The sequence below is a fragment of the Dermacentor silvarum genome, chromosome 3 (genome assembly GCF_013339745.2).
Source record: "Dermacentor silvarum isolate Dsil-2018 chromosome 3, BIME_Dsil_1.4, whole genome shotgun sequence".
NCBI classification, from domain to species: Eukaryota; Metazoa; Arthropoda; class Arachnida; order Ixodida; family Ixodidae; genus Dermacentor; species Dermacentor silvarum.
Genome location: NC_051156.1, coordinates 135,458,025 through 135,471,041, shown reverse-complemented (window position 1 = coordinate 135,471,041; position 13,017 = coordinate 135,458,025). Strand labels below are relative to the sequence as shown.

Below are 13,017 nucleotides of genomic sequence, written 5' to 3'. Positions count from 1 at the left end.
TTTATATTGGTAATAAATACAATGTAAAAAAAAAAGGTTGTGAGTTAATGGTTGGCGCATCGGGCTGCTGGCTGCTATGCTGGGTGACAGCTGTTCGATCCCACTATCGGGAACGTTTTTCTTTTTATTCTTTTTTTTTATTTTTTTGTACTCTGAGCTATTCGTCAAGACAGCAGGCAGCAGCCATGGTCAGGAAAGTGAGGGAGGGCTCGCAAAAAACGCTTCGCTTAAAAAAAAAAATGCCATCTACCTGAGAGTAGCTCGAATCTACGAACGAAACCCGTACGGTTTTCTCTGGAATAAAGTTTCACAGTTGAAGAAAAAAAAATATGTCCTAGTGCGGGTGATCGAACTCGGGGATCAGGACGAAGTTCCCTCGATTGCGAAAAACATGTGGGGCTTTCTTTTATCGCTTCGTTCTGAAACTCTCATACAATTCTTGCAAGAGAGTGGTGTGGATTTGAGACTTTGAAGAGTCTCCGCTGTTCATGCTCCTTCACACGACAAGTTTTGTCCTCATCAACGGGCCCTTTCCTCTCTCTCTCTTTCTCTCATTGCTCCCATTTGCCTTCCCCGATGCTGAATTGCAGGTCAGAATTTTGGTTCAGGCCTACCTCCCCGCTTTTCTATTGTCATAAATGTCACTCTCTCTATTCGTATTGCTCCCAGGTAGATGACAGTCTTTCATTTCAAGAAACTCCCTTTGCGTCGCGGATTTCCACAGAGCTGTGATTTGTTAAGTGCAATATGACGCTTCCATTGTTGATGGCAGTGATGACATTACTTAGGTGTTTGCGACATACGTTATAAACTTGTAGGCTATAGGCAGGACTTGTTCTCATTATTTTCTTACGTGCTAATTTTCATCTCGTTTTCTCTTCTTTTTCTTTATCCTGCAGACTATATTGTCTGGGACATTGAGATAGCCGGCATGCTGAAGAGGCCTACCCTCACATTTTTTTTTTCACTTCGTAATAAGTCATATCGCGAGCATGCAAACAAATCATCTTCATCAAGCCGGAACGGCTTCTCGCGTAAGAATCACGCCACGACGATTTCTCTTCCCATTCTGATTCATCTTGAGTGAGGGAAAGAATAGATAGTAAAAAAAAGGGAAGGGGAGAGACGGCCGTGGAGGGGGTTTGGAAAGAAGCCCCCTCTCGAAGCGAAGGCCACGGATGAAAGCGAAATGCTCATACAACCCGCAACCCCCCTCGCCCCCCCCCCCCCCCTCCCTTTTCTCGGCCGGAGTAAGCGCGCGACGTGGTTGCCGAAGGCGGCAGCGACGAGCCAGAGGCCAAGGGCTCTCGCTTCTCCGTTCGTCAATTTTTTATTTATTTATTTTTTTTGCCTCCATATGCGCATACGTGCCGCCATCTTTCCTTCGTTTGCCTATGCGTTCGTCTCTCTGGGACGGCTCTCCTCACTCGCTCTCCGCGGTTGCGCCAAGCCGCCGCGCTTGCTTGTGGAGACTGGCGCGCGCTAAAACGAATACATGCGAATAGCGAATATACCGCGTTGAAGGCAATTTAAGCGTCAAGTGGTTCTGAGCGCCACGGAGCTACACATTATAGGGTTACTAAACGGACGTATTGCTCTTGGCGTCGTTTCAGCTGTTAAGCGTAGGTAGTATGCTGATTTTTAATCGATTTGGCTTAAGTTTACCCCGACTATTTCGACTACTACTACTACTGCTTCTACTACTACTAATACTACTAATACTACTTCTACTTTTACTACTATTAACTACAACTACTACTGCTAACTACTAACTAGTTATTTTTTATTCATTCATACGTTTTATGTTTAAGATTCAAACGTATGTTTTACGAGAAGTAAGCATCCTAGGTTCAGCACTAAAATACGACTCGCATTTTCTTTAGGGGCCATTTCGAACATATGTGAGGAGTTCCTTTTTCTTTTTTTTTTAAAGAGCCAAATCCAGACAACGAAACGGGGCTAAATTTTACGAAAACGTAAAGTACACCTAGGTGCCTTTTATTTTAATAATAATTGTAATAAAAACAAGTGAATTCCTGATTGTTACGTGAACTCTAAAAAAACAGTTTCGAAAAAAAAAATGAGCCAAGTGCTGCACCTGCTTGAAACAAAGTGAGCCAGATCCATTCAACCAGTGCTGCCGCGAACGTCTCCTGACCAAAACAACCAACATGGCCGCATACAGTCTGTTTTACGTGCGCTGCTTGCCTTAATTTGCTGTGGTGTTTTTGGTCAAAGACGGTAAATTTCAAATGGAAGACAACGGAAATGAAGAGATTGGGGAGCGGTCTATTCGTAGAAGAAGAAGTGATCCCAAACAGCCGATGCAACCGATGAAGACAGATTGGTGATGTTAAGTTTGTCGCAAAGTATTGCAATATTGCTCATGCGCTGATATTTAGTCTTTCTTTGGGGGGGGGGGGGGGGGGGGGGGAGCCAATGCAAACGCAAATAAAATGGTTCAATCAAAATGAGCCAATTACTTTGTTACATATTTATAAGAGCCAAATCCAAACTTTACTCCTGAATTACGGCGATTGTAGGCTATATACATTTTGACTGCAATATACAGGGTGTTTCATTTTAGCTGCACCAAATTTTTAAACATTGCCTGTGGCAGATAGCACAAGTATAATTCTTGATCTAAACTAATCGATGAGGCGGCCATTACGTCCACGAGAAATCAAAACGGCTAATTGAGTAATTAACATAATTACGCTAGTTAACTTTTTAATTAATGATTTTACGGCACATATTTCAATCTACGGGTTATAGCCGCTGAGTTCGCAAGGCATATGCACTTGGAACGAATTCTCAGGACTGAAGCAGTTTCGAGATATTAATTTTTAAAGTGTCCGACGAAATGTATGGGCGTTCCAGTTAACTTTTTGAGGAAAACGCTGTTTTATGCATTGAAGCACCAAGTTAACTGGAACGCCCATGTATTTCGTGGGACACTATGAAAATTAATATCTCGAAACTGGCACAGTCCTGAGAATTCGTTTCAAGTGGATACGCTTTGCGAACTCAGCGGCTATATTTCGTAGATTGAAAGATGTGCCGTAAAGTAAATAATTAAAACGTTAATTAGCGTAGTAATGTTAATTACTCAATTAAGGGGTTTTATTTCTCGTGGAAGTAATGGCCGCCTCATCGAGTAGTTTAGCTCAAGGATTAAAATTATGCTATCTGCCACAGGCAATTTTTAAAAATTTGGTGCAGCTAAAATGAAACACCCTGTATCTATAGCTTTGAGGTAGTGTGGTGACATGAGTGCACTGACAAAAAATTGTTGGAGCAAGCTCGACCATATTGCCATTAGAAAACAACTGCGTTTTGCACAGGTTCGTTTAATGTGAACTTGGCCCTTCTAGAAAAAAAAAAAAACGCCTCATGTAGATCAGGACTGTTAGGATTGTCCATGCCACTACATCTAGATAATTTTGCTGAAGTAAATCTAGATAATATTGCTAAAATCAGTTCCGCAGAAATGATTTGTCATATTCTGTGCCCCTGCGCTTGAAGTTTTCGATTAATTCGCCCTCGCGCGACCATCTGCTTGCCTCCTTGTTATCTCAGATGGTAGAGCGACCGCCCCTGAAAGGCGTTGGTCCCGGGTTCGAATCCCGGACCAGGCCGAATTTTTCCTCAATTGCGAAGCACTCTTTCTGAGAAACCCTTATGGGTTTACTTTGTAAGCTTCGTGCTACATTCGGGTAGATGGCAATTTTTCCCTGCCCTTTCAAGTAATGATTACTCACCATACGTAATTATCTTTCAAACAATATTTCTATACAATTATTCCTGTGCGCTGTTGTGAACAACATGGAAAGGTAGAAAGGAAATTTTAAACGTAGATAATTATAGTGTACTCCCAATGAAATGTATATGGGATGGAAAAACAGCTTTTCCTTAAGGTTAGTGTGATAATCAACAAATGCAATTGGACGCGAGCCGAACGAAGCTTACGCAAATCCAAGTGCGCATCTGCCCAGCTATCGCAAGCGGGATGAATAACGACACCGCGACCTAGTATTAAACTTCATGCCAAGCACCTCCCATCAACTGTTGACCATATTTCAGGAGGAAATATGGAAGAGACTGATAAGACAAACGATAAGCCATCGTAACATCCGAGGCGGTAAAACGGATACTAAAAAAATAAAAATATATACGTTGAGTTGTACTCTCTCCCCCCCCCCCCCCCTCCCGGTTAAAAAAGAAGAAAGAAAACAGGCTTAATGGGGCAGTGAGGCTTAATGAGGTCAGCAAAGATGCGAAAACGAAAAACAGGTGGCGACCAGCATTAGCCCGCCATGATCTCACGAATTTCAGTTTGCTCGGGCCTGGTTAATCTATTTTAATGACAAAGATGGACTATACATTGTATAATACTGCGGCCAAATGCTAAACGTTAGCAATTTTAGAGACCTATTATACGGCGCCACAACGGCCGGATATATACATAAAATTTTGACCTCCCTTCCTTCTTCTAGCAACCAACCTATTACCGCAATCTCAACGAAAATAGTGTTTTGACGGAATACTTTATTGGTCTAACCTATAATTAAAAGTGTTCCTCTCTAGTGTCCCCTTAAGTTGGAGTCGATACGGTAGTCTCTTGGGCGATCGCCGTTCCCCCGCTGGGATCTCGCTCCGCAGGCAAGTGTCAGCCACGTCTCCAAAAGCCTCGAGCAAGCCACGCAACCGCAATCCCTCCCCTTCACTTTTCACGACGTGCGCCAGCTAGCGCAGAAAGCCGCGCGCGCGTGTGTGTGAAGTGCGCGTACGATGACTTGCGCTTGTTCTATTCGCGGACATCACGTAATTTGCGGACGCGCGCGCGCGCGCACTGACAAGAGAAACGCGCGTGAACTTCCTGTCCTCACGGATGTTAGCGCGTGACGTCAGAGGACGCCACGAATCTTCGCCATGTTCTTCTTCTTCCGCGCCTCCGAAACATTGCGCGTTCTAGTGAGACTCTTCGCTTGAGGTCACCGTCTTTTTCAGGCCTCTCGGGCCGAGTCGCATCACGCTGGAATTGTGGCGTTATGAGTCGGCCGGCGTTGGTATGCCTTCGAGTAATCGACTAGCGAGGGAGGTTGGAGCCGGCGTTACATCGGTTCCGTTACAAGCATACAGGTAACTGTATGTAGAGATTTTAAGGAAGACAGAAAAGATTAGTGAGATATAGGTAAAATGCGAGACTGTTTAGCTCAAGCGGGCTAGGTGACTATTTTGACACCGGTCCGTTTCGAAAAAGAAGGGGAGGGGAGGCAGTAAATAATAATAATAATAATAATAATAATAATAATAATAATAATAATAATAATAATAATAATAATAATAATAATAATAATAATAATAATCATGACAGCATCGCCATCATCGGCCCCTATAGGGGTGCGGAGAAAAATGAGATGGCGTACCAAAGGATAACGACCCATGTTTCGCCGCTCATATGAATGTTACACTCACTGAACTTTGCCAAGATCAAGTTGATCAGCAGTGTTCGCGCTTCAGAGCTTCGTCTCTCGACCCCCCCAAAGAACATTGCCAAGTAATCAGGAGCTTGCGCACTTCTACATTTTCACGCCTCAAACACTCTTGCTTCGTGATAAGCGAGAAAGCGCGGCGAATGAGCAACTATAGCATCCGTCCCACTTCGCGTCCACCGTTCGCTATAGGCTGGTTGTATACTGGCGTTGCGGTCAACTGTGGAAGGCTTCTGTGCAGCTGCCTGTGCCGCAAAACGTCGGGTCTGCGTCAAGTCAGCTCTTCGAGAAAAAAAAAAAAAAAAAGACAAATTTGCGTTCGCCACATATACCTCGCCATTCAGTCTGTCTGTTTTCCTTGCAAACCCGAACCGGTGCTCTCTATTATTTATTCTTTTCTCCCACCGCGTCGGTGCTTTCGCGTTCGTTCTGAGTGCCGTGCTGCCAACACAGTCACCGCGTGGCACGGAAGGTGTAGCGAGGCGTATTCGAAGCCGCGCAGTGTACAGGTACACGCCGAGGCATGCTCGCGTTACTGCATAAACAAGGACGATGCTTCGTGACGGCATGCTATGGCAGGCTGGCACGCAAGCGGCTTTCGGTAGCGAGACAGGCAGTGTCCTGGTCTTGTATGCTCGAGCTGCGCCAGTATATCACAGCGCCTGCTCTCCCGAGAATCACTTTCGTCGCAGTATAGAGCAATAAGTGTGGCAAAATTGCACGCCATTCGGCGCCTCTGAATCAATTAGGTTATTCATTCACGTGACAATGAATGAGTGTGGTCTTAAGGCCTACAAATTTATGCGTATATTCCCGGAAATAATGCGAAAACTTCTGCGAAAATAAATGGGCCTGTAGCAGTAGCGCTGAAGTTCCATAAGGCCAGTCGTCGTAATTACAGGAATCAATTGATTACTGATGTTTACCTGTTGCAGATGATGCGTTATATCATGAAAAGAACTGATACATTCGTTACAAGTAAATGCGCCGGCTATTGCTGAGTAGAGGGCCTTCCTGATATTGCGAGCCGAAATCGGTGTACGACGGCTTTTCTGGCAAGACCCATAAATGGATAACGAAAACGAACTTCTCCTTTCAAATGATTTTATTAAGCCAACTCCTCTTCTGGCGCAAATTAACTCTATCAATTGAAGATTTGGGTACACCACATTTCTTGCCCCTTTCCGAATCACCACAAGTGCACTGAAGCCCCCAAAACAGATTAAACATCTTCACTTCTTGAGCGAGTTCTGTCGGTTTCACAAAATGTGGACTCCATTCGTGAACCCTCTACACGAATGTGAGATATCAGAACATCACCTGTCACATGTCCAGCATAGCTTAAAGCACCCGTTAAGCCACTCTAAATAAATGCCTGATGTAAAACAGTGTTAGAAACAACGAAAGAAGTGAAACCGTTACAGGGCGACAGAAAGACACCATGACTAAACCTTCAGATGTCTACCTTCCACCTTCTTTTATTCAAACGCACCGCACTTATTATTCCAATTTGACGCAAATGTTCAATCACAAGCGTCTCTGAGATGTACGCGACGCGTTCTAACCATCAATATTTCTCAGTTATCTTGCTTTTCACGAGCTATCTTGGCACACACACCGCCTGCAGGGGATATAACGGGCACGCCACCTGAGAAAAGATACAAATGCGCCTACTTATCCCGAAACATCAGAGTGGTCCCTTCCACGATTTCGTCCCCGATTTCGTTCCGTGTCTTTCCGCCCATTAACCACGACCCGAGCCAGACAGATTTCCCAAGAAGAAGTTCGCGTGCATGCTAATACCGTCGTTACTCGACATTGCTGGAGCGCTATCGATGCAGCCTCGAGCGAAGTCTTGCTCTTCCCAGTCTGCAGTGAATAAGTGCACCATGTATGTGTATACACTCTGTCCTAACCAAATCCGCGCAGTGCGGCGTAAGGTACGAATCCCGCTAGCCAAAGAGGAACGGGACATAGATGCGTGCCTTAACTTTGATTGATTGATTGATTGATTGATTGATTGATTGATTGATTGATTGATTGACTGACTGACTGATGAGGTTTAACCTCCCAACGTAACGCTAGGGCTATGAGAGACTCCGTCGCGGAGAGTTCCGGATTAATTTCGACCACGTGGAATCGAGCCCGCAAACGCGTGCTAAACAGCAGAGAGCCATAACCTCTAAGCTGCCACGGCAGGTTCGTGCCTGAGGGGAAAAAAGAGAAAAGACAGAGAGAGAAATAAATAAATTATATTTAGTGAAAGCTATGCGAAATGACACATATGATGCGCGCAATTTCGTTCCACGTCCAAATATACGCGCGCGAAACCTGGCCACGTTCTTCTCCCATTGGAGGAGTTCAAATTGCATCATTCGACTTCGCGGTAACCATCAGAATGCAACTGTTCGAGCTCTGTACCGCGTTTTGCACCATCTTACCACGTTTCTGCTTTCTTTTTTTCTGGAAAGAAACGTTGAGGGCCGCCCACTAGAGAGCCTCAAGCATCGACCAAACTAATTATAGCTATCCCGACAACAACGAGGAAGAGAACGAGGGCACGAATGACCACACTTCGTGGACTCTACGTCAAGATTTAGGATTGGGAGGACTAAACATTTATTTTTCTCGCTTCTTCGTTCAAAGGTTCCAGCATTCTGACGAAGAGCGTGAATGTGATGCAGGCTACAGGTGTTGCAAAAATCGCAAGAATCTATGCCCTCACCAAGTTGCGCTGTAAATCGGATCACCCATTGTGCGTCGCTGATCTTTCCGTGATGATTTCACCGCACCGGTGTCACGAACGGAACGAAACTTCTCGCGGTGGATAACAGGCGAAGAGCCCCTTTCTTGCGTCTCGTTCGTGAAAATGGGGCTGACGCGGCCCATATATGCCCGCAAAGCCCAACGCACCATACTTGACAAGTTGAGTTTAACACTTGAAAATGCTGACACAAGCTCGGAAAGCTTAACGCAAACGCCATAGTAGCGTTTTTCACACGCTGGAGCGACGTTTCGGATGTGCATATCTCTGAAAATCAACTAATTAATTACTCATTACTATATTAATTAAATTAATATTAAATAAAGGTGATACAGTTCTGTTTTCTCTTGACGTATAGAAACGCGTTTAAACAGGGGATATAGCTTCCGCTGCACTACAAGGATAAGTTAGGAGGAGGCATACACGTAGTACAGTAGCTCCTCAGACCTCAGCCGTATTCTCAACGCGCATCGAGGAACAACCCAACGGCGCTTTTTTTTACGCGTCGTCCTTGGTGACGTTTCCCGGGACATTATAATACCGCGGCGTTGAAAGCGAGCAAAACGAGACGCCGTATATATTACATAACACGACGGCGAAAGTGTGACTGCTGCGGGGCGCGGAGTTCGTGTTAGCCGGAACCTGCTTTACTCGCAAATGCGGGCTTGAACGCGGAGGCGTATAGCAGTATACGCATGCGTGCGCGCATGCGCGTTCATGCGTGACCCCTTCGTTATGTGCCCCGCGCGTGCGGCGGCCCTGCGTATGCGGTCTTCCCGGAGCTCGCGATTTCGGAAACGCTGGTGCACCGGTCTGTCGTCGCGTCGTTGCCGCGTGCCGTTATAGGACTCAACGCGCGCGCGTTGTGAGAAAGTGTACTGTACCGAAAGCCTTAGGTGAGAACGTGACTATAAGCCTGCGCGAAGCGAGAAGATCTACGTAAAAAGCGATGCTTTCTTGGCGCGATTGGCTCATGAACCATACATGTGTGTGCGTATATGAAATGCGGTTTTCGGGGTATAAATATTAGTACTAAAGAGCAGCATGTTATACGGAGAAATGATTTTATTTGCAGCGAATTATAGACAGGCGGGATATATTATATACGCATATTCACACGCATCAGATCGTACGTATACCATTGTCTGAACCCTTTGTGGTGGATCCGTAGTGTGTCGAACTAGTCTGTTTGTGACGCGACAGTTTCTTCTAATGTATACTCGCGGACATCTTTCTGCGGCAATGAAGGGAAGGCTACGGGCGCGCGGCTGCTGCACATGTGTTACCGCGCCAAGTAGTCCGGCAGCGTTTGACAGTGCTTTTGGTTGCTCGGAATAACAGACGCTGAATCGACGATTTTTATTGAGATAACGAATAAACGGGGGAGCTGTTGTCGCCGTTTGCTGGTGACGGCTACACGGTCTTTTTTTATTGGTGATAGAGGATCAAAAATAAGGTAAATATAAATCCGTGCATTAAGTCGTACAGCTTCGGGAAATCCAATTTTAGGAATGAATGAATGAATTAAATTAAATTATGGGGTTTTACGTGCCAAAACCAGTTCTGATTATGAGGCACGCCGTAGTGGGGGACTCCGGAAATTTGGACCACCTGGGGTTCTTTAACGTGCACCTAAATCTAAGTACACGGGTGTTTTCGCATTTCGCCCCCATCGAAATGCAGCCGCCGTGGCCGGGATTCGATCCCGCGACCTCGTGCTCAGCAGCCCAACACCATAGCCACTGAGCAACCACGGCGGGTAATGAATGAATGAATGAATGAATCAATCAATCAATCAATCAATCAATCAATCAATCAGGCACGTCAGACTCGCAGTGTTTCGCGTTGTATCAGTTTCACCGAACCTCCGAAGCGGCTAGCGAACAACCTGTGCATCACTGTCCATCCGAAGTCGGGCTTCCCATGTGTATACCTCTGGAGAACTACCGCTTTTGTCTTTCACTCGACGAAGTGCTTTTGCAACTCGGCTCCTTGTTCACCTTCAACTTTCTGGCACTAACTTCTTGTGTTCCTCTTTGTTATTGATGTGCTTGATTATCGGACATGACAGGTAGCAACTTAGGCACGCATGGTGAATGGGCCAATAACCGGGCATTGGGAATGAACGCATTAGGAAAAATGCAAAAATGAAAAGTTTGAAGCAGAATCCACGGACATAAAGAGCGGACAGAAAGAGCGAAAGAGAGAAAGGGCCTCTTACTGAGCGCTTTCCCTCAACTTCTCTCGCATAGGTGCTTGTTTGCTTATTTTTATTGCTCGGTCTCATTTTGGTAGCTTTTTGTCCCTTATAATTCAAGCATAGACATTACTTCATCTTCGTCTGGCTGTCCAATCGCTCTCCTTTTTTTTTCTGCTGCTATTCGTTTCATTTGTTAAGATTTAAAGTATATGTACTCAATTACTGCATTTTGCCTGCGCCACTCGAATTTTGGTAAATCCCTCTTAGTGGGTATGCGCCATGGTTTGAGACCAATATCATCATCACCAGTATAATCATCATCAGCATCATCACCGTCGTCGTCATCGTCTCTGGTGCACTATTTCCCCCTAAGGGAGATTCGCTTCTCAAAGCGGCACGAAAGCGCCCGTTCAAGTACGACAACGGGCGAACGAACCAAACAACGCTATTCCAGACAACGACAGCAATAGCCAAAGAAATGTATTCGGTTTAATAAAGGAATTATGTGCCTCAATTGCGTGTATTCGTTGCAGTGGGGATATTCAGATAACGCTTTTTGTTTCGCTGTGTCATTCCGTCGAGAAGCGAGCCGGCTACCGGCACATTTGCAGGAGTAGTTATAGCACAGATACGTGTACACCGACTCCATGTATGCGCGCTGTCCTGCTTTGCATGAGCTATGTGGGGCGATAACGTAACCGAAGTGTCCGGGGGACCTCGAGGAAAACCGTTTTGGCGGTAAAAGAAAGAATACGTGAGCGCAATTGCATGCGTAAGTATTGAAATGTCAACAGCAACCACAAATTATCTGCCGAGTGCAGCGCGTAAGGGAAAGATCGGCCACTGAACGCAAGCTCTGTCGATTCGCGTCTACACGCTCTCGCGACGTGTTCGCTCGCAGCAGTCGCCTGTTGTTCGAGTGATATACAATGTGCCGTGAATTGGCATCGTTTATCAGGTTCGCAAAGCGTAACGTGTCTGCGAACGTCATCGAAATGAATACGAAATTAGCCGAAATATAAACGTGCCCCAGCGGTTCTGTATCAAGTAGATGGTGAATTAATTGTCTCAGAACAAAAAGAAACAAAGGATGTAAGAAAGAAATATTTAGGGGAGGGACAAACCTTTTTAGCGTTACTGTATTTTTCTTCTTTCTTCTCATATTTGGTCATCGTCCTGTTAAAAACTTTCTGTGAAGCTTGTGGGTTAATACGATCGTGATCATTATTAATTGGTTGTCTATCTCTCCTTGCTTAATGAATGGGCGCAGTACCTCCGCCCTACTGACGTATACACACACATAGACAAAAAAAAGAAAGAAAAAAAAGAAAAAAAAAAGAAACGAAGGCCACTTTGATGTATCGCCACGAGCATTGAACGTTCTGGCGCATTCATATATTACGTAGTTCACAATATACTACGCCACTGAGTCCCATAAATTCCATGAGCTAATGAAAGCACTTGTGCCAGTGTAAGTAAACACACTCAAGATGAAGCATAGTTTATAACTGGAGGCGTCCCGAGACGCTAAGAATAATCATAAACAATTATTTTCCTTTCAAGAACTATATTTAAGAAGTACGCCTTGGCGCGAATAGAATTATCCGATTTCTGTGATACCGTGCTAAGTTCAAGCTGTGAGTCACACTTTATCCAGGTGGCTAAACGTCTCGCTACGATCGCTGGCGAGTTCACGCACCAATTTTCGACGGTCATTTCAATCACTCGACCAACCGATCAATCGGTTGGTCAAATTCACGATAACAGGGCCGAGCATTTCTGGTAAAAGCAAAACTACCGTTTTTATTTTTTCAGATGTACCACGTGCTCGAATGAGCGACGAACTGAAAGCGACTGTATAAGCTGCAGTGTTTCAGTTTCTTGCTTTTTGACAAGGCGCCAAGATTATTCTGACAATATTTTGCCGGAATTATTCTTCCTGTTCTCGCTTGGTTAGCCGAGTTCTTACTGTTCTCGTTAGTTGGCAATTTAAAGAGACAACATTACTTACTAGAAAAGCAGAGAGGTTGCCGTGAGCTTGTGCGTTCTGATCCGCTGATCTGCGCCAGAGAAAGAGAAAAGGTACATGAAAGAGGGATGCATGATGCATGACGACGAGAATATTAGTGCGATACATGCTGGTCGAAAGAATCGGTGCGATTATTGCTGCACTGTAGGAATTGTAGATAGTGACCCTAAACTGTGCACTGAAGAGTGTAGATACGCGACGCCCTATTATTGACCCTTGCAAATTTTCTATTACCTTTGCTAAACTACCACCATGTAGCGTTAGCGTATACACAACCGGACTCATCTATATTTCTCTCTCTTATTTTTTCCGTCATATTTCGAAAAGCCAGTGACATATGCTACCAGTGCTTCGTGGTACAAACTGACCGCTTGCCTCGTGCATCTTGGCGTCGATACATTACGCCACAACGCGTTATGAATCAACGCCACCGCTGCCACCAGTACCTCAGAGTGATTGCGACTGTCACATAGCGAACCAAACCGCCCCAGCGTCCGCTTGCACAGCGCGTATCAAATAGGTCGCGACG

General features: G+C 45.2%; 2 protein-coding genes across 2 annotated transcripts in view; one reads left to right on the top strand and one right to left on the bottom strand.

The window, feature by feature from the left end:
• Nucleotides 1–12,522, bottom strand: part of LOC119445804 (beta-1,4-glucuronyltransferase 1) — an 80,080-nt gene extending 67,558 nt beyond the window's left edge. The window contains exon 1 of the mRNA XM_049663651.1: nucleotides 12,471–12,522. The gene's annotated coding sequence lies outside the window, so the exon portion shown is untranslated. The remainder of the gene's footprint in view (nucleotides 1–12,470) is intronic.
• The window catches only part of LOC119445803 (calcium-transporting ATPase sarcoplasmic/endoplasmic reticulum type), a 663,011-nt gene that overhangs the window by 273,908 nt on the left and 376,086 nt on the right, over nucleotides 1–13,017 (top strand). The gene's annotated exons all lie outside the window — the stretch shown is intronic.